The following is a 22,210-nucleotide window of genomic DNA, read 5'->3' on the forward strand; positions in this document are numbered from 1 at the left end:
AACTATATTAATTAAAAACTTAGCAATAAACTGTTTTGAACAGTCGCGTCGATGGTGTAACGGTTAGCATTGGTGCCTTCCAAGCACTAGTTCCGGGTTCGACTCCCGGACGACGCACTTAATTTTGATTTCAAATTTAACTGAATTTAATGAATAATATTCTGGAAACTAGTTTTAAACAGACGCGTCGATGGTGTAACGGTTTGCATTGATGCCTTCCAAGCACTAGTTCCGGGTTCGACTCCCGGTCGACGCACTTAATTTTGATTTCAAATTTACCCGAATTAAATAAATAATATTCTGGAAACTAGTTTTAAACAGACGCTTCGATGGTGTAACGTTTAGCATTGGTGCCTTCCAAGCACTAGTTCTGGGTTCGACTCCCGAACGACGCGCTTAAATTTGATTTCAAATTTAACTGAATTGAATGAATAATATTCTGGATACTAGTTTTAAACAGACGCGTCGATGGTGTAACGGTTAGCAATGATGCCTTCCAAGCACTAGTTCCGGGTTCGACTCCCGGTCGACGCACTTAATTTTGATTTCAAATTTACCTGAATTAAATAAATAATATTCTGGAAACTAGTTTTAAACAGTCGCGTCGATGGTGTAACGGTTAGCATTGGTGCCTTCCAAGCACTAGTTCCGGGTTCGACTCCCGGTCGACGCACTTAACTTTTAATGTCAAATTTAACTATGTTAATTGAAAAAAAACTGTTTTAAACAGTCGCGTCGATGGTGTAACGGTTAGCATTGGTGCCTTCCAAGCACTAGTTCCGGGTTCGACTCCCGGTCGAAGCACTTAACTTTTAATGTCAAATTTAACTATGTTAATTAAAAAAAAAACTGTTTTAAACAGTCGCGTCCATGGTGTAACGGTTAGCATTGGTGCCTTCCAAGCACTAGTTCCGAGTTCGACTCCCGGTCGACGAACTTAATTTTAATTTTAAAATTAAGTAAATTAATTAAATACTTGCCAAAACTAATTTTAAACAGTCGCGTCGATGGTGTAACGGTTAGCATTAGTGCCTTCCAAGCACTAGTTCCGGGTTCGACTCCCGGTCGACGCACTTAATTTTAATTTCAAATTTAACTGAATTAAATAAATAATATTCTGGAAACTAGATTTGAACAGTCGCGTCGATGGTGTAACGGTTAGCATTGGTACCTTCCAAGCACTATTTCCGGGTTCGACTCCCGCTCGTCGCACTTAACTTTTGATTTCAAATTTAACTGAATTAAATAAATAATATTCTGGAAACTACATTTGAACAGTCGCGTCGATGGTGTAACGGTTAGCATTGGTGCCTTCCAAGCACTATTTCCGGGTTCGACTCCCGGTCGACGCACTTAATTTTAATTTCAAATTAAACTATATTAATTAACAAAAAACTGTTTTAAACAGTCGCGTCGATGGTGTTAGGGTTAGCATTGGTGCCTTCCAAGCACTAGTTCCGGGTTCGACTCCCGGTCGACGCACTTAATTTTAATTTCATATTAAACTATATTAATTAACAAAAAACTGTTTTAAACAGTCGCGTCGATGGTGTTAGGGTTAGCATTGGTGCCTTCCAAGCACTAGTTCCGGGTTCGACTCCCGGTCGACGCACTTAATTTTGATTTCAAATTTACCTGAATTAAATAAATAATATTCTGGAAATTAGTTTCAAACAGACCCGTCGATGGTGTAACGGTTAGCATTGGTGCCTTCCAAGCACTAGTTCCGGGTTCGACTCCCGGTCGACGCACTTAATTTTAATTTCAAATTTAACTGAATTAAATAAATAATATTCTGGAAACTAGATTTAAAAAGAGGCGTCGATGGTGTAACGGTTAGCACTGGTGCCTTCCAAGCACTAGTTCCGGGTTCGACTCCCGATCGACGCATTTATTTTTAATTTCAAATTAAACTATATTAATTAAAAACTTAGCAAAAAACTGTTTTGAACAGTCTCGTCGATGGTGTAACGGTTAGCATTGGTGCCTTCCAAGCACTAGTTCCGGGTTCGACTCCCGGTCGACGCACTTAATTTTAATTTCATATTAAACTATATTAATTAACAAAAAACTGTTTTAAACAGTCGCGTCGATGGTGTTAGGGTTAGCATTGGTGCCTTCCAAGCACTAGTTCCGGGTTCGACTCCCGGTCGACGCACTTAATTTTGATTTCAAATTTACCTGAATTAAATAAATAATATTCTGGAAATTAGTTTCAAACAGACCCGTCGATGGTGTAACGGTTAGCATTGGTGCCTTCCAAGCACTAGTTCCGGGTTCGACTCCCGGTCGACGCACTTAATTTTAATTTCAAATTTAACTGAATTAAATAAATAATATTCTGGAAACTAGATTTAAAAAGAGGCGTCGATGGTGTAACGGTTAGCACTGGTGCCTTCCAAGCACTAGTTCCGGGTTCGACTCCCGATCGACGCATTTATTTTTAATTTCAAATTAAACTATATTAATTAAAAACTTAGCAAAAAACTGTTTTGAACAGTCTCGTCGATGGTGTAACGGTTAGCATTGGTGCCTTCCAAGCACTAGTTCCGCGTTCGACTCCCGGTCGACGCACTTAATTTTAATTTCAAATTAAACTATATTAATTGAAAACTTAGCAAAAAACTGTTCTGAACAGTCGCGTCGATGGTGTAACGGTTAGCATTGGTGCCTTCCAAGCACTAGTTCCGGGTTCGACTCCCGGTCGACGCACTTAACTTTTGATTTCAAATTTAACTGAATTAAATAAATAATATTCTGGAAACTAGTTTTAAAAATACGCGTCGATGGTGTAACGGTTAGCACTGGTGCCCTCCAAGCACTAGTTCCGGGTTCGACTCCTGGTCGACTCACTTAATTTTAATTTCCAATTAAACTATATTAATTAAAAACTTAGCAAAAAACTGTTCAGAACAGTCGCGTCGATGGTGTAACGGTTAGCATTGGTGCCTTCCAAGCACTAGTTCCGGGTTCGACTCCCGGTCGACGCACTTAATTTTAATTTCCAATTAAACTATATTAATTAAAAACTTAGCAAAAAACTGTTCTGAAGAGTCGCGTCGATGGTGTAACGGTTAGCATTGGTGCCTTCCAAGCACTAGTTCCGGGTTCGACTCCCGGTCGACGCACTTAATTTTAATTTCAAATTTAACTGAATTAAATAAATAATATTCTGGAAACTAGATTTGAACAGTCGCGTCGATGGTGTAACGGTTAGCATTGGTACCTTCCAAGCACTATTTCCGGGTTCGACTCCCGCTCGACGCACTTAACTTTTGATTTCAAATTTAACTGAATTAAATAAATAATATTCTGGAAACTAGATTTGAACAGTCGCGTCGATGGTGTAACGGTTAGCATTGGTGCCTTCCAAGCACTATTTCCGGGTTCGACTCCCGGTCGACGCATTTAATTTTAATTTCAAATTAAACTATATTAATTGAAAACTTAGCAAAAAACTGTTTTGAACAGTCGCGTCGATGGTGTAACGGTTATCATTGGTGCCTTCCAAGCACTAGTTCCGGGTTCGACTCCCGGTCGACGCACTTAATTTTAATTTCATATTAAACTATATTAATTAACAAAAAACTGTTTTAAACAGTCGCGTCGATGGTGTTAGGGTTAGCATTGGTGCCTTCCAAGCACTAGTTCCGGGTTCGACTCCTGGTCGACGCACTTAATTTTGATTTCAAATTTACCTGAATTAAATAAATAATATTCTAGAAATTAGTTTCAAACAGACCCGTCGATGGTGTAACGGTTAGCATTGGTGCCTTCCAAGCACTAGTTCCGGGTTCGACTCCCGGTCGACGCACTTAATTTTAATTTCAAATTTAACTGAATTAAATAAATAATATTCTGGAAACTAGATTTAAAAAGAGGCGTCGATGGTGTAACGGTTAGCACTGGTGCCTTCCAAGCACTAGTTCCGGGTTCGACTCCCGATCGACGCATTTATTTTTAATTTCAAATTAAACTATATTAATTAAAAACTTAGCAAAAAACTGTTTTGAACAGTCTCGTCGATGGTGTAACGGTTAGCATTGGTGCCTTCCAAGCACTAGTTCCGGGTTCGACTCCCGGTCGACGCACTTAATTTTAATTTCAAATTAAACTATATTAATTGAAAACTTAGCAAAAAACTGTTCTGAACAGTCGCGTCGATGGTGTAACGGTTAGCATTGGTGCCTTCCAAGCACTAGTTCCGGGTTCGACTCCCGGTCGACGCACTTAACTTTTGATTTCAAATTTAACTGAATTAAATAAATAATATTCTGGAAACTAGTTTTAAAAAGACGCGTCGATGGTGTAACGGTTAGCACTGGTGCCCTCCAAGCACTATTTCCGGGTTCGACTCCCGGTCGACGCATTTAATTTTAATTTCAAATTAAACTATATTAATTGAAAACTTAGCAAAAAACTGTTTTGAACAGTCGCGTCGATGGTGTAACGGTTATCATTGGTGCCTTCCAAGCACTAGTTCCGGGTTCGACTCCCGGTCGACGCACTTAATTTTAATTTCATATTAAACTATATTAATTAACAAAAAACTGTTTTAAACAGTCGCGTCGATGGTGTTAGGGTTAGCATTGGTGCCTTTCAAGCACTAGTTCCGGGTTCGACTCCTGGTCGACGCACTTAATTTTGATTTCAAATTTACCTGAATTAAATAAATAATATTCTGGAAATTAGTTTCAAACAGACCCGTCGATGGTGTAACGGTTAGCATTGGTGCCTTCCAAGCACTAGTTCCGGGTTCGACCCCCGGTCGACGCACTTAATTTTAATTTCAAATTTAACTGAATTAAATAAATAATATTCTGGAAACTAGATTTAAAAAGAGGCGTCGATGGTGTAACGGTTAGCACTGGTGCCTTCCAAGCACTAGTTCCGGGTTCGACTCCCGATCGACGCATTTATTTTTAATTTCAAATTAAACTATATTAATTAAAAACTTAGCAAAAAACTGTTTTGAACAGTCTCGTCGATGGTGTAACGGTTAGCATTGGTGCCTTCCAAGCACTAGTTCCGGGTTCGACTCCCGGTCGACGCACTTAATTTTAATTTCAAATTAAACTATATTAATTGAAAACTTAGCAAAAAACTGTTCTGAACAGTCGCGTCGATGGTGTAACGGTTAGCATTGGTGCCTTCCAAGCACTAGTTCCGGGTTCGACTCCCGGTCGACGCACTTAACTTTTGATTTCAAATTTAACTGAATTAAATAAATAATATTCTGGAAACTAGTTTTAAAAAGACGCGTCGATGGTGTAACGGTTAGCACTGGTGCCCTCCAAGCACTAGTTCCGGGTTCGACTCCTGGTCGACGCACTTAATTTTAATTTCCAATTAAACTATATTAATTAAAAACTTAGCAAAAAACTGTTCAGAACAGTCGCGTCGATGGTGTAACGGTTAGCATTGGTGCCTTCCAAGCACTAGTTCCGGGTTCGACTCCCGGTCGACGCACTTAACTTTTGATTTCAAATTTAACTGAATTAAATAAATAATATTCTGGAAACTAGTTTTAAAAAGACGCGTCGATGGTGTAACGGTTAGCATTGGTGCCTTCCAAGCACTAGTTCCGGGTTCGACTCCCGGTCGACTCACTTAATTTTAATTTCCAATTAAACTATATTAATTAAAAACTTAGCAAAAAACTGTTCAGAACAGTCGCGTCGATGGTGTAACGGTTAGCATTGGTGCCTTCCAAGCACTAGTTCCGGGTTCGACTCCCGGTCGACGCACTTAACTTTTGATTTCAAATTTACCTGAATTAAATAAATAATATTCTGGAAACTAGTTTTAAAAAGACGCGTCGATGGTGTAACGGTTAGCACTGGTGCCTTCCAAGCACTAGTTCCGGGTTCGACTCCTGGTCGACTCACTTAATTTTAATTTCCAATTAAACTATATTAATTAAAAACTTAGCAAAAAACTGTTCAGAACAGTCGCGTCGATGGTGTAACGGTTAGCATTGGTGCCTTCCAAGCACTAGTTCCGGGTTCGACTCCCGGTCGACGCACTTAACTTTTGATTTCAAATTTAACTGAATTAAATAAATAATATTCTGGAAACTAGTTTTAAAAAGACGCGTCGATGGTGTAACGGTTAGCATTGGTGCCTTCCAAGCACTAGTTCCGGGTTCGACTCCCGGTCGACGCACTTAACTTTTGATTTCAAATTTAACTGAATTAAATAAATAATATTCTGGAAACTAGTTTTAAAAAGACGCGTCGATGGTGTAACGGTTAGCATTGGTGCCTTCCAAGCACTAGTTCCGGGTTCGACTCCCGGTCGACGCACTTAATTTTAATTTCCAATTAAACTATATTAATTAAAAACTTAGCAAAAAACTGTTCTGAAGAGTCGCGTCGATGGTGTAACGGTTAGCATTGGTGCCTTCCAAGCACTAGTTCCGGGTTCGACTCCCGGTCGACGCACTTAATTTTAATTTCCAATTAAACTATATTAATTAAAAACTTAGCAAAAAACTGTTCTGAACAGTCGCGTCGATGGTGTAACGGTTAGCATTGGTGCCTTCCAAGCACTAGTTCCGGGTTCGACTCCCGGTCGACGCACTTAATTTTAATTTCAAATTAAACTATATTAATTGAAAACTTAGCAAAAAACTGTTTTGAACAGTCGCGTCGATGGTGTAACGGTTAGCATTGGTGCCTTCCAAGCACTAGTTCCGGGTTCGACTCCCGGTCGACGCACTTAATTTTAATTTCAAATTAAACTATATTAATTGAAAACTTAGCAAAAAACTGTTTTGAACATTCGCGTCGATGGTGTAACGGTTAGCATTGGTGCCTTCCAAGCACTAGTTCCGGGTTCGACTCCCGGACGACGCACTTAACTTTTGATTTCAAATTTAACTGAATTAAATAAATAATATTCTGGAAACTAGATTTGAACAGTCGCGTCGATGGTGTAACGGTTAGAATTGGTGCCTTCCAAGCACTAGTTCCGGGTTTGACTCCCGGTCGACGCACTTAATTTTAATTTCAAATTAAACTATATTAATTGAAAACTTAGCAAAAAACTGTTTTGAACAGTCGCGTCGATGGTGTAACGGTTAGCATTGGTGCCTTCCAAGCACTAGTTCCGGGTTCGACTCCCGGTCGACGCACTTAATTTTAATTTCAAATTAAACTATATTAATTGAAAACTTAGCAAAAAACTGTTCTGAACAGTCGCGTCCATGGTGTACCGGTTAGCATTGGTGCCTTCCAAGCACTATTTCCGGGTTCGACTCCCGGTCGACGCACTTAATTTTAATTTCAAATTAAACTATATTAATTGAAAACTTAGCAAAAAACTGTTTTGAACAGTCGCGTCGATGGTGTAACGGTTAGCATTGGTGCCTTCCAAGCACTAGTTCCGGGTTCGACTCCCGGTCGACGTACTTAATTTTGATTTCAAATTTAACTGAATTAAATAAATAATATTCTGGAAACGAGATTTGAACAGTCGCGTCGATGGTGTAACGGTTAGCATTGGTGCCTTCCAAGCACTATTTCCGGGTTCGACTCCCGGTCGACGCACTTAACTTTTGATTTCAAATTTAACTGAATTAAATAAATAATATTCTGGAAACTAGATTTGAACAGTCGCTTCGATGGTGTAACGGTTAGCATTGGTGCCTTCCAAGCACTAGTTCCGGGTTCGACTCCCGGTCGACGCACTTAATTTTAATTTCAAATTAAACTATATTAATTGAAAACTTAGCAAAAAACTGTTTTGAACAGTCGCGTCGATGGTGTAACGGTTAGCATTGGTGCCTTCCAAGCACTAGTTCCGGGTTCGACTCCCGGTCGACGCACTTAATTTTGATTTCATATTAAACTATATTAATTACCAAAAAACTGTTTTTTTGAACAGTCGCGTCGATGGTGTAACGGTTAGCATTGGTGTCTTCCAAGCACTAGTTTCGGGTTCGTCTCCCGGTCGACGCACTTAATTTTGATTTCAAATTTAACTGAATTAAATAAATAATATTCTGGAAACTAGTTTTAAAAAGACGCGTCGATGGTTTAACGGTTAGCATTGGTGCCTTCCAAGCACTAGTTCCGGGTTCGACTCCCGATCGACGCATTTATTTTTAATTTCAAATTAAACTATATTAATTAAAAATTAGCAAAAAACTGTTTTGAACAGTCGCGTCGATGGTGTAACGGTTAGCATTGGTGCCTTCCAAGCACTAGTTCCGGGTTCGACTCCCGGTCGACGCACTTAATTTTAATTTCAATTAAACTATATTAATTAAAAACTTAGCAAAAAACTGTTATGAACAGTCGCGTCGATGGTGTAACGGTTAGCATTGGTGCCTTCCAAGCACTAGTTCCGGGTTCGACTCCCGGTCGACGCACTTAATTTTAATTTCAAATTAAACCATATTAATTAACAAATAACTGTTTTAAACAGTCGCGTCGATGGTGTAACGGTTAGCATTGGTGCCTTCCAAGCACTATTTCCGGGTTCGACTCCCGGTCGACGCACTTAACTTTTGATTTCAAATTTAACTGAATTAAATAAATAATATTCTGGAAACTAGATTTGAACAGTCGCGTCGATGGTGTAACGGTTAGCATTGGTGCCTTCCAAGCACTATTTCCGGGTTCGACTCCCGGTCGACGCACTTAATTTTAATTTCAAATTAAACTATATTAATTGAAAACTTAGCAAAAAACTGTTTTGAACAGTCGAGTCGATGGTGTAACGGTTAGCATTGGTGCCTTCCAAGCACTAGTTCTGGGTACGACTCCCGGTCGACGCACTTAATTTTAATTTCATATTAAACTATATTAATTACCAAAAAACTGTTTTTTTGAACAGTCGCGTCGATGGTGTAACGGTTAGCATTGGTGCCTTCCAAGCACTAGTTTCGGGTTCGTCTCCCGGTCGACGCACTTAATTTTGATTTCAAATTTAACTGAATTAAATAAATAATATTCTGGAAACTAATTTTAAAAAGACGCGTCGATGGTTTAACGGTTAGCATTGGTGCCTTCCAAGCACTAGTTCCGGGTTCGACTCCCGATCGACGCATTTATTTTTAATTTCAAATTAAACTATATTAATTAAAAACTTAGCAAAAAACTGTTTTGAACAGTCGCGTCGATGGTGTAACGGTTAGCATTGGTGCCTTCCAAGCACTAGTTCCGGGTTCGACTCCCGGTCGACGCACTTAATTTTAATTTCCAATTAAACTATATTAATTAAAAACTTAGCAAAAAACTGTTTTGAACAGTCGCGTCGATGGTGTAACGGTTAGCATTGGTGCCTTCCAAGCACTAGTTCCGGGTTCGACTCCCGGTCGACGCACTTAATTTTAATTTCCAATTAAACTATATTAATTAAAAACTTAGCAAAAAACTGTTTTGGACAGTCGCGTCGATGGTGTAACGGTTAGCATTGGTGCCTTCCAAGCACTAGTTCCGGGTTCGACTCCCGGTCGACGCACTTAATTTTAATTTCAAATTAAACCATATTAATTAACAAATAACTGTTTTAAACAGTCGCGTCGATGGTGTAACGGTTAGCATTGGTGCCTTCGAAGCACTATTTCCGGGTTCGACTCCCGGTCGACGCACTTAACTTTTGATTTCAAATTTAACTGAATTAAATAAATAATATTCTGGAAACTAGATTTGAACAGTCGCGTCGATGGTGTAACGGTTAGCATTGGTGCCTTCCAAGCACTATTTCCGGGTTCGACTCCCGGTTGACGCACTTAATTTTAATTTCAAATTAAACTATATTAATTGAAAACTTAGCAAAAAACTGTTTTGAACAGTCGCGTCGATGGTGTAACGGTTAGCATTGGTGCCTTCCAAGCACTAGTTCCGGGTTCGACTCCCGGTCGACGCACTTAATTTTAATTTCAAATTAAACCATATTAATTAACAAAAAACGGTTTTAAACAGTCGCGTCGATGTTGTTAGGGTAAGCATTGGTGCCTTCCAAGCACTAGTTCCGGGTTCGACTCCCGGTCGACGCACTTAATTTTAATTTCATATTAAACTATATTAATTAACAAAAAACTGTTTTAAACAGTCGCGTCGATGGTGTTAGGGTTAGCATTGGTGCCTTCCAAGCACTAGTTCCGGGTTCGACTTCCGGTCGACGCACTTAATTTTGATTTCAAATTTACCTGAATTAAATAAATAATATTCTGGAAATTAGTTTCAAACAGACCCGTCGATGGTGTAACGGTTAGCATTGGTGCCTTCCAAGCACTAGTTCCGGGTTCGACTCCCGGTCGACGCACTTAATTTTAATTTCAAATTTAACTGAATTAAATAAATAATATTCTGGAAACTAGATTTAAAAAGAGGCGTCGATGGTGTAACGGTTAGCACTGGTGCCTTACAAGCACTAGTTCCGGGTTCGACTCCCGATCGACGCATTTATTTTTAATTTCAAATTAAACTATATTAATTAAAAACTTAGCAAAAAACTGTTTTGAACAGTCTCGTCGATGGTGTAACGGTTAGCATTGGTGCCTTCCAAGCACTAGTTCCGGGTTCGACTCCCGGTCGACGCACTTAATTTTAATTTCAAATTAAACTATATTAATTGAAAACTTAGCAAAAAACTGTTCTGAACAGTCGCGTCGATGGTGTAACGGTTAGCATTGGTGCCTTCCAAGCACTAGTTCCGTGTTCGACTCCCGGTCGACGCACTTAATTTTAATTTCAAATTAAATTATATTAATTGAAAACTTAGCAAAAAACTGTTCTGAACAGTCGCGTCGATGGTGTAACGGTTAGCACTGGTGCCTTACAAGCACTAGTTCCGGGTTCGACTCCCGATCGACGCATTTATTTTTAATTTCAAATTAAACTATATTAATTAAAAACTTAGCAAAAAACTGTTTTGAACAGTCTCGTCGATGGTGTAACGGTTAGCATTGGTGCCTTCCAAGCACTAGTTCCGGGTTCGACTCCCGGTCGACGCACTTAACTTTTGATTTCAAATTTAACTGAATTAAATAAATAATATTCTGGAAACTAGTTTTAAAAAGACGCGTCGATGGTGTAACGGTTAGCACTGGTGCCCTCCAAGCACTAGTTCCGGGTTCGACTCCTGGTCGACGCACTTAATTTTAATTTCCAATTAAACTATATTAATTAAAAACTTAGCAAAAAACTGTTCAGAACAGTCGCGTCGATGGTGTAACGGTTAGCATTGGTGCCTTCCAAGCACTAGTTCCGGGTTCGACTCCCGGTCGACGCACTTAACTTTTGATTTCAAATTTAACTGAATTAAATAAATAATATTCTGGAAACTAGTTTTAAAAAGACGCGTCGATGGTGTAACGGTTAGCACTGGTGCCTTCCAAGCACTAGTTCCGGGTTCGACTCCTGGTCGACTCACTTAATTTTAATTTCCAATTAAACTATATTAATTAAAAACTTAGCAAAAAACTGTTCAGAACAGTCGCGTCGATGGTGTAACGGTTAGCATTGGTGCCTTCCAAGCACTAGTTCCGGGTTCGACTCCCGGTCGACGCACTTAATTTTAATTTCCAATTAAACTATATTAATTAAAAACTTAGCAAAAAACTGTTCTGAACAGTCGCGTCGATGGTGTAACGGTTAGCATTGGTGCCTTCCAAGCACTAGTTCCGGGTTCGACTCCCGGTCGACGCACTTAATTTTAATTTCCAATTAAACTATATTAATTAAAAACTTAGCAAAAAACTGTTCTGAACAGTCGCGTCGATGGTGTAACGGTTAGCATTGGTGCCTTCCAACCACTAGTTCCGGGTTCGACTCCCGGTCGACGCACTTAATTTTAATTTCAAATTAAACTATATTAATTGAAAACTTAGCAAAAAACTGTTCTGAACAGTCGCGTCGATGGTGTAACGGTTAGCATTGGTGCCTTCCAAGCACTAGTTCCGGGTTCGACTCCCGGTCGACGCACTTAATTTTAATTTCAAATTAAACTATATTAATTGAAAACTTAGCAAAAAACTGTTTTGAACAGTCGCGTCGATGGTGTAACGGTTAGCATTGGTGCCTTCCAAGCACTAGTTCCGGGTTCGACTCCCGGTCGACGCACTTAATTTTAATTTCAAATTAAACTATATTAATTGAAAACTTAGCAAAAAACTGTTTTGAACAGTCGCGTCGATGGTGTAACGGTTAGCATTGGTGCCTTCCAAGCACTAGTTCCGGGTTCGACTCCCGGTCGACGCACTTAATTTTAATTTCAAATTAAACTATATTAATTGAAAACTTAGCAAAAAACTGTTTTGAACAGTCGCGTCGATGGTGTAACGGTTAGCATTGGTGCCTTCCAAGCACTAGTTCCGGGTTCGACTCCCGGTCGACGCACTTAATTTTAATTTCAAATTAAACTATATTAATTGAAAACTTAGCAAAAAACTGTTCTGAACAGTCGCGTCGATGGTGTAACGGTTAGCATTGGTGCCTTCCAAGCACTATTTCCGGGTTCGACTACCGGTCGACGCACTTAATTTTCATTTCAAATTAAACTATATTAATTGAAAACTTAGCAAAAAACTGTTTTGAACAGTCGCGTCGATGGTGTAACGGTTAGCATTGGTGCCTTCCAAGCACTAGTTCCGGGTTCGACTCCCGGTCGACGTACTTAATTTTGATTTCAAATTTAACTGAATTAAATAAATAATATTCTGGAAACGAGATTTGAACAGTCGCGTCGATGGTGTAACGGTTAGCATTGGTGCCTTCCAAGCACTATTTCCTGGTTCGACTCCCGGTCGACGCACTTAACTTTTGATTTCAAATTTAACTGAATTAAATAAATAATATTCTGGAAACTAGATTTGAACAGTCGCGTCGATGGTGTAACAGTTAGCATTGGTGCCTTCCAAGCACTATTTCCGGGTTCGACTCCCGGTCGACGCACTTAATTTTAATTTCAAATTAAACTATATTAATTGAAAACTTAGCAAAAAACTGTTTTGAACAGTCGCGTCGATGGTGTAACGGTTAGCATTGGTGCCTTCCAAGCACTAGTTCCGGGTTCGACTCCCGGTCGACGCACTTAGTTTTAATTTCATATTAAACTATATTAATTACCGAAAAACTGTTTTTTTGAACAGTCGCGTCGATGGTGTAACGGTTAGCATTGGTGCCTTCCAAGCAATAGTTTCGGGTTCGTCTCCCGGTCGACGCACTTAATTTTGATTTCAAATTTAACCGAATTAAATAAATAATATTCTGGAAACTAGTTTTAAAAAGACGCGTCGATGGTTTAACGGTTAGCATTGGTGCCTTCCAAGCACTAGTTCCGGGTTCGACTCCCGATCGACGCATTTATTTTTAATTTCAAATTAAACTATATTAATTAAAAATTAGCAAAAAACTGTTTTGAACAGTCCCGTCGATGGTGTAACGGTTAGCATTGGTGCCTTCCAAGCACTAGTTCCGGGTTCGACTCCCGGTCGACGCACTTAATTTTAATTTCAAATTAAACTATATTAATTGAAAACGTAGCAAAAAACTGTTTTGAACAGTCGCGTCGATGGTGTAACGGTTAGCATTGGTGCCTTCCAAGCACTAGTTCCGGGTTCGACTCCCGGTCGACGCACTTAATTTTAATTTCAAATTAAACTATATTAATTGAAAACTTAGCAAAAAACTGTTTTGAACAGTCGCGTCGATGGTGTAACGGTTAGCATTGGTGCCTTCCAAGCACTAGTTCCGGGTTCGACTCCCGGTCGACGCACTTAATTTTAATTTCAAATTAAACTATATTAATTGAAAACTTAGCAAAAAACTGTTCTGAACAGTCGCGTCGATGGTGTAACGGTTAGCATTGGTGCCTTCCAAGCACTATTTCCGGGTTCGACTCCCGGTCGACGAACTTAATTTTAATTTCAAATTAAACTATATTAATTGAAAACTTAGCAAAAAACTGTTTTGAACAGTCGCGTCGATGGTGTAACGGTTAGCATTGGTGCCTTCCAAGCACTAGTTCCGGGTTCGACTCCCGGTCGACGTACTTAATTTTGATTTCAAATTTAACTGAATTAAATAAATAATATTCTGGAAACGAGATTTGAACAGTCGCGTCGATGGTGTAACGGTTAGCATTGGTGCCTTCCAAGCACTATTTCCGGGTTCGACTCCCGGTCGACGCACTTAACTTTTGATTTCAAATTTAACTGAATTAAATAAATAATATTCTGGAAACTAGATTTGAAAAGTCGCGTCGATGGTGTAACGGTTAGCATTGGTGCCTTCCAAGCACTAGTTCCGGGTTCGACTCCCGGTCGACGCACTTAATTTTAATTTCCAATTAAACTATATTAATTAAAAACTTAGCAAAAAACTGTTTTGAACAGTCGCGTCGATGGTGTAACGGTTAGCATTGGTGCCTTCCAAGCACTAGTTCCGGGTTCGACTCCCGGTCGACGCACTTAATTTTAATTTCCAATTAAACTATATTAATTAAAAACTTAGCAAAAAACTGTTTTGAACAGTCGCGTCGATGGTGTAACGGTTAGCATTGGTGCCTTCCAAGCACTATTTCCGGGTTCGACTCCCGGTCGACGCACTTAACTTTTGATTTCAAATTTAACTGAATTAAATAAATAATATTCTGGAAACTAGATTTGAACAGTCGCGTCGATGGTGTAACGGTTAGCATTGGTGCCTTCCAAGCACTATTTCCGGGTTCGACTCCCGGTCGACGCACTTAATTTTAATTTCAAATTAAACTATATTAATTGAAAACTTAGCAAAAAACTGTTTTGAACAGTCGAGTCGATGGTGTAACGGTTAGCATTGGTGCCTTCCAAGCACTAGTTCTGGGTTCGACTCCCGGTCGACGCACTTAATTTTAATTTCATATTAAACTATATTAATTACCAAAAAACTGTTTTTTTGAACAGTCGCGTCGATGGTGTAACGGTTAGCATTGGTGCCTTCCAAGCACTAATTTCGGGTTCGTCTCCCGGTCGACGCACTTAATTTTGATTTCAAATTTAACTGAATTAAATAAATAATATTCTGGAAACTAGTTTTAAAAAGACGCGTCAATGGTTTAACGGTTAGCATTGGTGCCTTCCAAGCACTAGTTCCGGGTTCGACTCCCGATCGACGCATTTATTTTTAATTTCAAATTAAACTATATTAATTAAAAACTTAGCAAAAAACTGTTTTGAACAGTCGCGTCGATGGTGTAACGGTTAGCATTGGTGCCTTCCAAGCACTAGTTCCGGGTTCGACTCCCGGTCGACGCACTTAAATTTTGATTTCAAATTTAACTGAATTAAATAAATAATATTCTGGAAACTAGTTTTAAAAAGACGCGTCGATGGTGTAACGGTTAGCACTGGTGCCTTCCAAGCACTAGTTCCGGGTTCGACTCCTGGTCGACTCACTTAATTTTAATTTCCAATTAAACTATATTAATTAAAAACTTAGCAAAAAACTGTTCAGAACAGTCGCGTCGATGGTGTAACGGTTAGCATTGGTGCCTTCCAAGCACTAGTTCCGGGTTCGACTCCCGGTCGACGCACTTAATTTTAATTTCCAATTAAACTATATTAATTAAAAACTTAGCAAAAAACTGTTCTGAACAGTCGCGTCGATGGTGTAACGGTTAGCATTGGTGCCTTACAAGCACTAGTTCCGGGTTCGACTCCCGATCGACGCATTTATTTTTAATTTCAAATTAAACTATATTAATTGAAAACTTAGCAAAAAACTGTTCTGAACAGTCGCGTCGATGGTGTAACGGTTAGCACTGGTGCCTTACAAGCACTAGTTCCGGGTTCGACTCCCGATCGACGCATTTATTTTTAATTTCAAATTAAACTATATTAATTAAAAACTTAGCAAAAAACTGTTTTGAACAGTCTCGTCGATGGTGTAACGGTTAGCATTGGTGCCTTCCAAGCACTAGTTCCGGGTTCGACTCCCGGTCGACGCACTTAACTTTTGATTTCAAATTTAACTGAATTAAATAAATAATATTCTGGAAACTAGTTTTAAAAAGACGCGTCGATGGTGTAACGGTTAGCACTGGTGCCCTCCAAGCACTAGTTCCGGGTTCGACTCCTGGTCGACGCACTTAATTTTAATTTCCAATTAAACTATATTAATTAAAAACTTAGCAAAAAACTGTTCAGAACAGTCGCGTCGATGGTGTAACGGTTAGCATTGGTGCCTTCCAAGCACTAGTTCCGGGTTCGACTCCCGGTCGACGCACTTAACTTTTGATTTCAAATTTAACTGAATTAAATAAATAATATTCTGGAAACTAGTTTTAAAAAGACGCGTCGATGGTGTAACGGTTAGCACTGGTGCCTTCCAAGCACTAGTTCCGGGTTCGACTCCTGGTCGACTCACTTAATTTTAATTTCCAATTAAACTATATTAATTAAAAACTTAGCAAAAAACTGTTCAGAACAGTCGCGTCGATGGTGTAACGGTTAGCATTGGTGCCTTCCAAGCACTAGTTCCGGGTTCGACTCCCGGTCGACGCACTTAATTTTAATTTCCAATTAAACTATATTAATTAAAAACTTAGCAAAAAACTGTTCTGAACAGTCGCGTCGATGGTGTAACGGTTAGCATTGGTGCCTTCCAAGCACTAGTTCCGGGTTCGACTCCCGGTCGACGCACTTAATTTTAATTTCCAATTAAACTATATTAATTAAAAACTTAGCAAAAAACTGTTCTGAACAGTCGCGTCGATGGTGTAACGGTTAGCATTGGTGCCTTCCAAGCACTAGTTCCGGGTTCGACTCCCGGTCGACGCACTTAATTTTAATTTCAAATTAAACTATATTAATTGAAAACTTAGCAAAAAACTGTTCTGAACAGTCGCGTCGATGGTGTAACGGTTAGCATTGGTGCCTTCCAAGCACTAGTTCCGGGTTCGACTCCCGGTCGACGCACTTAATTTTAATTTCAAATTAAACTATATTAATTGAAAACTTAGCAAAAAACTGTTTTGAACAGTCGCGTCGATGGTGTAACGGTTAGCATTGGTGCCTTCCAAGCACTAGTTCCGGGTTCGACTCCCGGTCGACGCACTTAATTTTAATTTCAAATTAAACTATATTAATTGAAAACTTAGCAAAAAACTGTTTTGAACAGTCGCGTCGATGGTGTAACGGTTAGCATTGGTGCCTTCCAAGCACTAGTTCCGGGTTCGACTCCCGGTCGACGCACTTAATTTTAATTTCAAATTAAACTATATTAATTGAAAACTTAGCAAAAAACTGTTCTGAACAGTCGCGTCGATGGTGTAACGGTTAGCATTGGTGCCTTCCAAGCACTATTTCCGGGTTCGACTCCCGGTCGACGCACTTAATTTTCATTTCAAATTAAACTATATTAATTGAAAACTTAGCAAAAAACTGTTTTGAACAGTCGCGTCGATGGTGTAACGGTTAGCATTGGTGCCTTCCAAGCACTAGTTCCGGGTTCGACTCCCGGTCGACGTACTTAATTTTGATTTCAAATTTAACTGAATTAAATAAATAATATTCTGGAAACGAGATTTGAACAGTCGCGTCGATGGTGTAACGGTTAGCATTGGTGCCTTCCAAGCACTATTTCCGGGTTCGACTCCCGGTCGACGCACTTAACTTTTGATTTCAAATTTAACTGAATTAAATAAATAATATTCTGGAAACTAGATTTGAACAGTCGCGTCGATGGTGTAACAGTTAGCATTGGTGCCTTCCAAGCACTATTTCCGGGTTCGACTCCCGGTCGACGCACTTAATTTTAATTTCAAATTAAACTATATTAATTGAAAACTTAGCAAAAAACTGTTTTGAACAGTCGCGTCGATGGTGTAACGGTTAGCATTGGTGCCTTCCAAGCACTAGTTCCGGGTTCGACTCCCGGTCGACGCACTTAGTTTTAATTTCATATTAAACTATATTAATTACCAAAAAACTGTTTTTTTGAACAGTCGCGTCGATGGTGTAACGGTTAGCATTGGTGCCTTCCAAGCAATAGTTTCGGGTTCGTCTCCCGGTCGACGCACTTAATTTTGATTTCAAATTTAACTGAATTAAATAAATAAAATTCTGGAAACTAGTTTTAAAAAGACGCGTCGATGGTTTAACGGTTAGCATTGGTGCCTTCCAAGCACTAGTTCCGGGTTCGACTCCCGATCGACGCATTTATTTTTAATTTCAAATTAAACTATATTAATTAAAAATTAGCAAAAAACTGTTTTGAACAGTCGCGTCGATGGTGTAACGGTTAGCATTGGTGCCTTCCAAGCACTAGTTCCGGGTTCGACTCCCGGTCGACGCACTTAATTTTAATTTCCAATTAAACTATATTAATTAAAAACTTAGCAAAAAACTGTTTTGAACAGTCGCGTCGATGGTGTAACGGTTAGCATTGGTGCCTTCCAAGCACTAGTTCCGGGTTCGACTCCCGGTCGACGCACTTAATTTTAATTTCCAATTAAACTATATTAATTAAAAACTTAGCAAAAAACTGTTTTGAACAGTCGCGTCGATGGTGTAACGGTTAGCATTGGTGCCTTCCAAGCACTATTTCCGGGTTCGACTCCCGGTCGACGCACTTAACTTTTGATTTCAAATTTAACTGAATTAAATATATAATATTCTGGAAACTAGATTTGAACAGTCGCGTCGATGGTGTAACGGTTAGCATTGGTGCCTTCCAAGCACTATTTCCGGGTTCGACTCCCGGTCGACGCACTTAATTTTAATTTCAAATTAAACTATATTAATTGAAAACTTAGCAAAAAACTGTTTTGAACAGTCGAGTCGATGGTGTAACGGTTAGCATTGGTGCCTTCCAAGCACTAGTTCTGGGTTCGACTCCCGGTCGACGCACTTAATTTTAATTTCATATTAAACTATATTAATTACCAAAAAACTGTTTTTTTGAACAGTCGCGTCGATGGTGTAACGGTTAGCATTGGTGCCTTCCAAGCACTAATTTCGGGTTCGTCTCCCGGTCGACGCACTTAATTTTGATTTCAAATTTAACTGAATTAAATAAATAATATTCTGGAAACTAGTTTTAAAAAGACGCGTCAATGGTTTAACGATTAGCATTGGTGCCTTCCAAGCACTAGTTCCGGGTTCGACTCCCGATCGACGCATTTATTTTTAATTTCAAATTAAACTATATTAATTAAAAACTTAGCAAAAAACTGTTTTGAACAGTCGCGTCGATGGTGTAACGGTTAGCATTGGTGCCTTCCAAGCACTAGTTCCGGGTTCGACTCCCGGTCGACGCACTTAAATTTTGATTTCAAATTTAACTGAATTAAATAAATAATCTTCTGGAAACTAGTTTTAAAAAGACGCGTCGATGGTGTAACGGTTAGCACTGGTGCCTTCCAAGCACTAGTTCCGGGTTCGACTCCTGGTCGACTCACTTAATGTTAATTTCCAATTAAACTATATTAATTAAAAACTCAGCAAAAAACTGTTCAGAACAGTCGCGTCGATGGTGTAACGGTTAGCATTGGTGCCTTCCAAGCACTAGTTCCGGGTTCGACTCCCGGTCGACGCACTTAATTTTAATTTCCAATTAAACTATATTAATTAAAAACTTAGCAAAAAACTGTTCTGAACAGTCGCGTCGATGGTGTAACGGTTAGCATTGGTGCCTTCCAAGCACTAGTTCCGGGTTCGACTCCCGGTCGACGCACTTAATTTTAATTTCCAATTAAACTATATTAATTAAAAACTTAGCAAAAAACTGTTCTGAACAGTCGCGTCGATGGTGTAACGGTTAGCATTGGTGCCTTCCAAGCACTAGTTCCGGGTTCGACTCCCGGTCGACGCACTTAATTTTAATTTCAAATTAAACTATATTAATTAAAAATTAGCAAAAAACTGTTTTGAACAGTCGCGTCGATGGTGTAACGGTTAGCATTGGTGCCTTCCAAGCACTAGTTCCGGGTTCGACTCCCGGTCGACGCACTTAATTTTAATTTCCAATTAAACTATATTAATTAAAAACTTAGCAAAAAACTGTTTTGAACAGTCGCGTCGATGGTGTAACGGTTAGCATTGGTGCCTTCCAAGCACTAGTTCCGGGTTCGACTCCCGGTCGACGCACTTAATTTTAATTTCCAATTAAACTATATTAATTAAAAACTTAGCAAAAAACTGTTTTGAACAGTCGCGTCGATGGTGTAACGGTTAGCATTGGTGCCTTCCAAGCACTATTTCCGGGTTCGACTCCCGGTCGACGCACTTAACTTTTGATTTCAAATTTAACTGAATTAAATAAATAATATTCTGGAAACTAGATTTGAACAGTCGCGTCGATGGTGTAACGGTTAGCATTGGTGCCTTCCAAGCACTATTTCCGGGTTCGACTCCCGGTCGACGCACTTAATTTTAATTTCAAATTAAACTATATTAATTGAAAACTTAGCAAAAAACTGTTTTGAACAGTCGAGTCGATGGTGTAACGGTTAGCATTGGTGCCTTCCAAGCACTAGTTCTGGGTTCGACTCCCGGTCGACGCACTTAATTTTAATTTCATATTAAACTATATTAATTACCAAAAAACTGTTTTTTTGAACAGTCGCGTCGATGGTGTAACGGTTAGCATTGGTGCCTTCCAAGCACTAATTTCGGGTTCGTCTCCCGGTCGACGCACTTAATTTTGATTTCAAATTTAACTGAATTAAATAAATAATATTCTGGAAACTAGTTTTAAAAAGACGCGTCAATGGTTTAACGATTAGCATTGGTGCCTTCCAAGCACTAGTTCCGGGTTCGACTCCCGATCGACGCATTTATTTTTAATTTCAAATTAAACTATATTAATTAAAAACTTAGCAAAAAACTGTTTTGAACAGTCGCGTCGATGGTGTAACGGTTAGCATTGGTGCCTTCCAAGCACTAGTTCCGGGTTCGACTCCCGGTCGACGCACTTAAATTTTGATTTCAAATTTAACTGAATTAAATAAATAATCTTCTGGAAACTAGTTTTAAAAAGACGCGTCGATGGTGTAACGGTTAGCACTGGTGCCTTCCAAGCACTAGTTCCGGGTTCGACTCCTGGTCGACTCACTTAATGTTAATTTCCAATTAAACTATATTAATTAAAAACTCAGCAAAAAACTGTTCAGAACAGTCGCGTCGATGGTGTAACGGTTAGCATTGGTGCCTTCCAAGCACTAGTTCCGGGTTCGACTCCCGGTCGACGCACTTAATTTTAATTTCCAATTAAACTATATTAATTAAAAACTTAGCAAAAAACTGTTCTGAACAGTCGCGTCGATGGTGTAACGGTTAGCATTGGTGCCTTCCAAGCACTAGTTCCGGGTTCGACTCCCGGTCGACGCACTTAATTTTAATTTCCAATTAAACTATATTAATTAAAAACTTAGCAAAAAACTGTTCTGAACAGTCGCGTCGATGGTGTAACGGTTAGCATTGGTGCCTTCCAAGCACTAGTTCCGGGTTCGACTCCCGGTCGACGCACTTAATTTTAATTTCAAATTAAACTATATTAATTGAAAACTTAGCAAAAAACTGTTCTGAACAGTCGCGTCGATGGTGTAACGGTTAGCATTGGTGCCTTCCAAGCACTAGTTCCGGGTTCGACTCCCGGTCGACGCACTTAATTTTAATTTCAAATTAAACTATATTAATTGAAAACTTAGCAAAAAACTGTTTTGAACAGTCGCGTCGATGGTGTAACGGTTAGCATTGGTGCCTTCCAAGCACTAGTTCCGGGTTCGACTCCCGGTCGACGCACTTAATTTTAATTTCAAATTAAACTATATTAATTGAAAACTTAGCAAAAAACTGTTTTGAACAGTCGCGTCGATGGTGTAACGGTTAGCATTGGTGCCTTCCAAGCACTAGTTCCGGGTTCGACTCCCGGTCGACGCACTTAATTTTAATTTCAAATTAAACTATATTAATTGAAAACTTAGCAAAAAACTGTTTTGAACAGTCGCGTCGATGGTGTAACGGTTAGCATTGGTGCCTTCCAAGCACTAGTTCCGGGTTCGACTCCCGGTCGACGCACTTAATTTTAATTTCAAATTAAACTATATTAATTGAAAACTTAGCAAAAAACTGTTCTGAACAGTCGCGTCGATGGTGTAACGGTTAGCATTGGTGCCTTCCAAGCACTATTTCCGGGTTCGACTCCCGGTCGACGCACTTAATTTTAATTTCAAATTAAACTATATTAATTGAAAACTTAGCAAAAAACTGTTTTGA

The 22,210-nt window shown here is 39.3% G+C and overlaps 67 non-coding genes across 67 annotated transcripts; all 67 read left to right on the forward strand.

Annotated features, from left to right (window-relative positions):
• The first annotated feature begins 601 nt into the window (after positions 1–601).
• Trnag-ucc (transfer RNA glycine (anticodon UCC)) lies at positions 602–673 on the forward strand. Its single transcript has one exon. It is a non-coding gene; the product is annotated as a tRNA-Gly (tRNA).
• Positions 674–2,640: 1,967 nt separating this feature from the next.
• Positions 2,641–2,712, forward strand: Trnag-ucc (transfer RNA glycine (anticodon UCC)). The gene has a single exon. It is a non-coding gene; the product is annotated as a tRNA-Gly (tRNA).
• A 206-nt stretch (positions 2,713–2,918) lies between these two features.
• Trnag-ucc (transfer RNA glycine (anticodon UCC)) lies at positions 2,919–2,990 on the forward strand. Its single transcript has one exon. It is a non-coding gene; the product is annotated as a tRNA-Gly (tRNA).
• Positions 2,991–3,056: 66 nt separating this feature from the next.
• On the forward strand, positions 3,057–3,128 carry Trnag-ucc (transfer RNA glycine (anticodon UCC)). Its single transcript has one exon. It is a non-coding gene; the product is annotated as a tRNA-Gly (tRNA).
• A 345-nt stretch (positions 3,129–3,473) lies between these two features.
• On the forward strand, positions 3,474–3,545 carry Trnag-ucc (transfer RNA glycine (anticodon UCC)). Its single transcript has one exon. It is a non-coding gene; the product is annotated as a tRNA-Gly (tRNA).
• Positions 3,546–4,157: 612 nt separating this feature from the next.
• Trnag-ucc (transfer RNA glycine (anticodon UCC)) lies at positions 4,158–4,229 on the forward strand. The gene has a single exon. It is a non-coding gene; the product is annotated as a tRNA-Gly (tRNA).
• Positions 4,230–4,435: 206 nt separating this feature from the next.
• Trnag-ucc (transfer RNA glycine (anticodon UCC)) lies at positions 4,436–4,507 on the forward strand. Its single transcript has one exon. It is a non-coding gene; the product is annotated as a tRNA-Gly (tRNA).
• Positions 4,508–5,119: 612 nt separating this feature from the next.
• On the forward strand, positions 5,120–5,191 carry Trnag-ucc (transfer RNA glycine (anticodon UCC)). The gene has a single exon. It is a non-coding gene; the product is annotated as a tRNA-Gly (tRNA).
• Positions 5,192–5,397: 206 nt separating this feature from the next.
• Positions 5,398–5,469, forward strand: Trnag-ucc (transfer RNA glycine (anticodon UCC)). Its single transcript has one exon. It is a non-coding gene; the product is annotated as a tRNA-Gly (tRNA).
• Positions 5,470–5,675: 206 nt separating this feature from the next.
• On the forward strand, positions 5,676–5,747 carry Trnag-ucc (transfer RNA glycine (anticodon UCC)). Its single transcript has one exon. It is a non-coding gene; the product is annotated as a tRNA-Gly (tRNA).
• A 206-nt stretch (positions 5,748–5,953) lies between these two features.
• Positions 5,954–6,025, forward strand: Trnag-ucc (transfer RNA glycine (anticodon UCC)). Its single transcript has one exon. It is a non-coding gene; the product is annotated as a tRNA-Gly (tRNA).
• Positions 6,026–6,093: 68 nt separating this feature from the next.
• Trnag-ucc (transfer RNA glycine (anticodon UCC)) lies at positions 6,094–6,165 on the forward strand. Its single transcript has one exon. It is a non-coding gene; the product is annotated as a tRNA-Gly (tRNA).
• Positions 6,166–6,233: 68 nt separating this feature from the next.
• Trnag-ucc (transfer RNA glycine (anticodon UCC)) lies at positions 6,234–6,305 on the forward strand. The gene has a single exon. It is a non-coding gene; the product is annotated as a tRNA-Gly (tRNA).
• Positions 6,306–6,371: 66 nt separating this feature from the next.
• Positions 6,372–6,443, forward strand: Trnag-ucc (transfer RNA glycine (anticodon UCC)). The gene has a single exon. It is a non-coding gene; the product is annotated as a tRNA-Gly (tRNA).
• A 66-nt stretch (positions 6,444–6,509) lies between these two features.
• Positions 6,510–6,581, forward strand: Trnag-ucc (transfer RNA glycine (anticodon UCC)). Its single transcript has one exon. It is a non-coding gene; the product is annotated as a tRNA-Gly (tRNA).
• Positions 6,582–6,647: 66 nt separating this feature from the next.
• Positions 6,648–6,719, forward strand: Trnag-ucc (transfer RNA glycine (anticodon UCC)). Its single transcript has one exon. It is a non-coding gene; the product is annotated as a tRNA-Gly (tRNA).
• A 344-nt stretch (positions 6,720–7,063) lies between these two features.
• On the forward strand, positions 7,064–7,135 carry Trnag-ucc (transfer RNA glycine (anticodon UCC)). The gene has a single exon. It is a non-coding gene; the product is annotated as a tRNA-Gly (tRNA).
• A 621-nt stretch (positions 7,136–7,756) lies between these two features.
• On the forward strand, positions 7,757–7,828 carry Trnag-ucc (transfer RNA glycine (anticodon UCC)). Its single transcript has one exon. It is a non-coding gene; the product is annotated as a tRNA-Gly (tRNA).
• A 337-nt stretch (positions 7,829–8,165) lies between these two features.
• Positions 8,166–8,237, forward strand: Trnag-ucc (transfer RNA glycine (anticodon UCC)). The gene has a single exon. It is a non-coding gene; the product is annotated as a tRNA-Gly (tRNA).
• Positions 8,238–8,302: 65 nt separating this feature from the next.
• Positions 8,303–8,374, forward strand: Trnag-ucc (transfer RNA glycine (anticodon UCC)). Its single transcript has one exon. It is a non-coding gene; the product is annotated as a tRNA-Gly (tRNA).
• A 746-nt stretch (positions 8,375–9,120) lies between these two features.
• Positions 9,121–9,192, forward strand: Trnag-ucc (transfer RNA glycine (anticodon UCC)). Its single transcript has one exon. It is a non-coding gene; the product is annotated as a tRNA-Gly (tRNA).
• Positions 9,193–9,258: 66 nt separating this feature from the next.
• Positions 9,259–9,330, forward strand: Trnag-ucc (transfer RNA glycine (anticodon UCC)). The gene has a single exon. It is a non-coding gene; the product is annotated as a tRNA-Gly (tRNA).
• A 66-nt stretch (positions 9,331–9,396) lies between these two features.
• Trnag-ucc (transfer RNA glycine (anticodon UCC)) lies at positions 9,397–9,468 on the forward strand. Its single transcript has one exon. It is a non-coding gene; the product is annotated as a tRNA-Gly (tRNA).
• A 58-nt stretch (positions 9,469–9,526) lies between these two features.
• Positions 9,527–9,598, forward strand: Trnar-ucg (transfer RNA arginine (anticodon UCG)). Its single transcript has one exon. It is a non-coding gene; the product is annotated as a tRNA-Arg (tRNA).
• Positions 9,599–9,804: 206 nt separating this feature from the next.
• On the forward strand, positions 9,805–9,876 carry Trnag-ucc (transfer RNA glycine (anticodon UCC)). The gene has a single exon. It is a non-coding gene; the product is annotated as a tRNA-Gly (tRNA).
• A 466-nt stretch (positions 9,877–10,342) lies between these two features.
• On the forward strand, positions 10,343–10,414 carry Trnav-uac (transfer RNA valine (anticodon UAC)). Its single transcript has one exon. It is a non-coding gene; the product is annotated as a tRNA-Val (tRNA).
• Positions 10,415–10,756: 342 nt separating this feature from the next.
• On the forward strand, positions 10,757–10,828 carry Trnav-uac (transfer RNA valine (anticodon UAC)). Its single transcript has one exon. It is a non-coding gene; the product is annotated as a tRNA-Val (tRNA).
• Positions 10,829–11,172: 344 nt separating this feature from the next.
• Positions 11,173–11,244, forward strand: Trnag-ucc (transfer RNA glycine (anticodon UCC)). Its single transcript has one exon. It is a non-coding gene; the product is annotated as a tRNA-Gly (tRNA).
• A 206-nt stretch (positions 11,245–11,450) lies between these two features.
• On the forward strand, positions 11,451–11,522 carry Trnag-ucc (transfer RNA glycine (anticodon UCC)). Its single transcript has one exon. It is a non-coding gene; the product is annotated as a tRNA-Gly (tRNA).
• A 66-nt stretch (positions 11,523–11,588) lies between these two features.
• Trnag-ucc (transfer RNA glycine (anticodon UCC)) lies at positions 11,589–11,660 on the forward strand. Its single transcript has one exon. It is a non-coding gene; the product is annotated as a tRNA-Gly (tRNA).
• A 204-nt stretch (positions 11,661–11,864) lies between these two features.
• Trnag-ucc (transfer RNA glycine (anticodon UCC)) lies at positions 11,865–11,936 on the forward strand. The gene has a single exon. It is a non-coding gene; the product is annotated as a tRNA-Gly (tRNA).
• Positions 11,937–12,002: 66 nt separating this feature from the next.
• Positions 12,003–12,074, forward strand: Trnag-ucc (transfer RNA glycine (anticodon UCC)). The gene has a single exon. It is a non-coding gene; the product is annotated as a tRNA-Gly (tRNA).
• Positions 12,075–12,140: 66 nt separating this feature from the next.
• Positions 12,141–12,212, forward strand: Trnag-ucc (transfer RNA glycine (anticodon UCC)). Its single transcript has one exon. It is a non-coding gene; the product is annotated as a tRNA-Gly (tRNA).
• Positions 12,213–12,278: 66 nt separating this feature from the next.
• Positions 12,279–12,350, forward strand: Trnag-ucc (transfer RNA glycine (anticodon UCC)). Its single transcript has one exon. It is a non-coding gene; the product is annotated as a tRNA-Gly (tRNA).
• Positions 12,351–12,971: 621 nt separating this feature from the next.
• Positions 12,972–13,043, forward strand: Trnag-ucc (transfer RNA glycine (anticodon UCC)). The gene has a single exon. It is a non-coding gene; the product is annotated as a tRNA-Gly (tRNA).
• Positions 13,044–13,518: 475 nt separating this feature from the next.
• On the forward strand, positions 13,519–13,590 carry Trnag-ucc (transfer RNA glycine (anticodon UCC)). The gene has a single exon. It is a non-coding gene; the product is annotated as a tRNA-Gly (tRNA).
• Positions 13,591–13,656: 66 nt separating this feature from the next.
• Trnag-ucc (transfer RNA glycine (anticodon UCC)) lies at positions 13,657–13,728 on the forward strand. Its single transcript has one exon. It is a non-coding gene; the product is annotated as a tRNA-Gly (tRNA).
• Positions 13,729–14,211: 483 nt separating this feature from the next.
• Positions 14,212–14,283, forward strand: Trnag-ucc (transfer RNA glycine (anticodon UCC)). The gene has a single exon. It is a non-coding gene; the product is annotated as a tRNA-Gly (tRNA).
• Positions 14,284–14,349: 66 nt separating this feature from the next.
• On the forward strand, positions 14,350–14,421 carry Trnag-ucc (transfer RNA glycine (anticodon UCC)). Its single transcript has one exon. It is a non-coding gene; the product is annotated as a tRNA-Gly (tRNA).
• A 754-nt stretch (positions 14,422–15,175) lies between these two features.
• Trnag-ucc (transfer RNA glycine (anticodon UCC)) lies at positions 15,176–15,247 on the forward strand. Its single transcript has one exon. It is a non-coding gene; the product is annotated as a tRNA-Gly (tRNA).
• Positions 15,248–15,453: 206 nt separating this feature from the next.
• Trnag-ucc (transfer RNA glycine (anticodon UCC)) lies at positions 15,454–15,525 on the forward strand. The gene has a single exon. It is a non-coding gene; the product is annotated as a tRNA-Gly (tRNA).
• Positions 15,526–15,591: 66 nt separating this feature from the next.
• Trnav-uac (transfer RNA valine (anticodon UAC)) lies at positions 15,592–15,663 on the forward strand. The gene has a single exon. It is a non-coding gene; the product is annotated as a tRNA-Val (tRNA).
• Positions 15,664–15,729: 66 nt separating this feature from the next.
• Trnav-uac (transfer RNA valine (anticodon UAC)) lies at positions 15,730–15,801 on the forward strand. The gene has a single exon. It is a non-coding gene; the product is annotated as a tRNA-Val (tRNA).
• Positions 15,802–16,145: 344 nt separating this feature from the next.
• Trnag-ucc (transfer RNA glycine (anticodon UCC)) lies at positions 16,146–16,217 on the forward strand. The gene has a single exon. It is a non-coding gene; the product is annotated as a tRNA-Gly (tRNA).
• A 206-nt stretch (positions 16,218–16,423) lies between these two features.
• Positions 16,424–16,495, forward strand: Trnag-ucc (transfer RNA glycine (anticodon UCC)). Its single transcript has one exon. It is a non-coding gene; the product is annotated as a tRNA-Gly (tRNA).
• A 66-nt stretch (positions 16,496–16,561) lies between these two features.
• On the forward strand, positions 16,562–16,633 carry Trnag-ucc (transfer RNA glycine (anticodon UCC)). Its single transcript has one exon. It is a non-coding gene; the product is annotated as a tRNA-Gly (tRNA).
• A 66-nt stretch (positions 16,634–16,699) lies between these two features.
• Trnag-ucc (transfer RNA glycine (anticodon UCC)) lies at positions 16,700–16,771 on the forward strand. The gene has a single exon. It is a non-coding gene; the product is annotated as a tRNA-Gly (tRNA).
• A 66-nt stretch (positions 16,772–16,837) lies between these two features.
• On the forward strand, positions 16,838–16,909 carry Trnag-ucc (transfer RNA glycine (anticodon UCC)). The gene has a single exon. It is a non-coding gene; the product is annotated as a tRNA-Gly (tRNA).
• A 66-nt stretch (positions 16,910–16,975) lies between these two features.
• Trnag-ucc (transfer RNA glycine (anticodon UCC)) lies at positions 16,976–17,047 on the forward strand. Its single transcript has one exon. It is a non-coding gene; the product is annotated as a tRNA-Gly (tRNA).
• Positions 17,048–17,113: 66 nt separating this feature from the next.
• Positions 17,114–17,185, forward strand: Trnag-ucc (transfer RNA glycine (anticodon UCC)). Its single transcript has one exon. It is a non-coding gene; the product is annotated as a tRNA-Gly (tRNA).
• A 621-nt stretch (positions 17,186–17,806) lies between these two features.
• Positions 17,807–17,878, forward strand: Trnag-ucc (transfer RNA glycine (anticodon UCC)). Its single transcript has one exon. It is a non-coding gene; the product is annotated as a tRNA-Gly (tRNA).
• Positions 17,879–18,215: 337 nt separating this feature from the next.
• Positions 18,216–18,287, forward strand: Trnag-ucc (transfer RNA glycine (anticodon UCC)). Its single transcript has one exon. It is a non-coding gene; the product is annotated as a tRNA-Gly (tRNA).
• Positions 18,288–18,353: 66 nt separating this feature from the next.
• Trnag-ucc (transfer RNA glycine (anticodon UCC)) lies at positions 18,354–18,425 on the forward strand. Its single transcript has one exon. It is a non-coding gene; the product is annotated as a tRNA-Gly (tRNA).
• Positions 18,426–19,179: 754 nt separating this feature from the next.
• On the forward strand, positions 19,180–19,251 carry Trnag-ucc (transfer RNA glycine (anticodon UCC)). The gene has a single exon. It is a non-coding gene; the product is annotated as a tRNA-Gly (tRNA).
• Positions 19,252–19,457: 206 nt separating this feature from the next.
• Trnag-ucc (transfer RNA glycine (anticodon UCC)) lies at positions 19,458–19,529 on the forward strand. Its single transcript has one exon. It is a non-coding gene; the product is annotated as a tRNA-Gly (tRNA).
• Positions 19,530–19,595: 66 nt separating this feature from the next.
• On the forward strand, positions 19,596–19,667 carry Trnag-ucc (transfer RNA glycine (anticodon UCC)). The gene has a single exon. It is a non-coding gene; the product is annotated as a tRNA-Gly (tRNA).
• A 66-nt stretch (positions 19,668–19,733) lies between these two features.
• On the forward strand, positions 19,734–19,805 carry Trnag-ucc (transfer RNA glycine (anticodon UCC)). The gene has a single exon. It is a non-coding gene; the product is annotated as a tRNA-Gly (tRNA).
• Positions 19,806–19,870: 65 nt separating this feature from the next.
• Trnag-ucc (transfer RNA glycine (anticodon UCC)) lies at positions 19,871–19,942 on the forward strand. Its single transcript has one exon. It is a non-coding gene; the product is annotated as a tRNA-Gly (tRNA).
• Positions 19,943–20,008: 66 nt separating this feature from the next.
• On the forward strand, positions 20,009–20,080 carry Trnag-ucc (transfer RNA glycine (anticodon UCC)). Its single transcript has one exon. It is a non-coding gene; the product is annotated as a tRNA-Gly (tRNA).
• A 754-nt stretch (positions 20,081–20,834) lies between these two features.
• Trnag-ucc (transfer RNA glycine (anticodon UCC)) lies at positions 20,835–20,906 on the forward strand. The gene has a single exon. It is a non-coding gene; the product is annotated as a tRNA-Gly (tRNA).
• A 206-nt stretch (positions 20,907–21,112) lies between these two features.
• On the forward strand, positions 21,113–21,184 carry Trnag-ucc (transfer RNA glycine (anticodon UCC)). The gene has a single exon. It is a non-coding gene; the product is annotated as a tRNA-Gly (tRNA).
• A 66-nt stretch (positions 21,185–21,250) lies between these two features.
• Trnag-ucc (transfer RNA glycine (anticodon UCC)) lies at positions 21,251–21,322 on the forward strand. Its single transcript has one exon. It is a non-coding gene; the product is annotated as a tRNA-Gly (tRNA).
• Positions 21,323–21,388: 66 nt separating this feature from the next.
• Positions 21,389–21,460, forward strand: Trnag-ucc (transfer RNA glycine (anticodon UCC)). Its single transcript has one exon. It is a non-coding gene; the product is annotated as a tRNA-Gly (tRNA).
• Positions 21,461–21,526: 66 nt separating this feature from the next.
• On the forward strand, positions 21,527–21,598 carry Trnag-ucc (transfer RNA glycine (anticodon UCC)). Its single transcript has one exon. It is a non-coding gene; the product is annotated as a tRNA-Gly (tRNA).
• Positions 21,599–21,664: 66 nt separating this feature from the next.
• On the forward strand, positions 21,665–21,736 carry Trnag-ucc (transfer RNA glycine (anticodon UCC)). The gene has a single exon. It is a non-coding gene; the product is annotated as a tRNA-Gly (tRNA).
• A 66-nt stretch (positions 21,737–21,802) lies between these two features.
• Trnag-ucc (transfer RNA glycine (anticodon UCC)) lies at positions 21,803–21,874 on the forward strand. The gene has a single exon. It is a non-coding gene; the product is annotated as a tRNA-Gly (tRNA).
• Positions 21,875–21,940: 66 nt separating this feature from the next.
• Positions 21,941–22,012, forward strand: Trnag-ucc (transfer RNA glycine (anticodon UCC)). The gene has a single exon. It is a non-coding gene; the product is annotated as a tRNA-Gly (tRNA).
• The last annotated feature ends 198 nt before the right edge of the window (positions 22,013–22,210 follow it).

Source organism: Ascidiella aspersa, chromosome 3, assembly GCF_963924565.1.
Source record: "Ascidiella aspersa chromosome 3, kaAscAspe10.2, whole genome shotgun sequence".
Lineage (NCBI taxonomy): Eukaryota > Metazoa > Chordata > Ascidiacea > Phlebobranchia > Ascidiidae > Ascidiella > Ascidiella aspersa.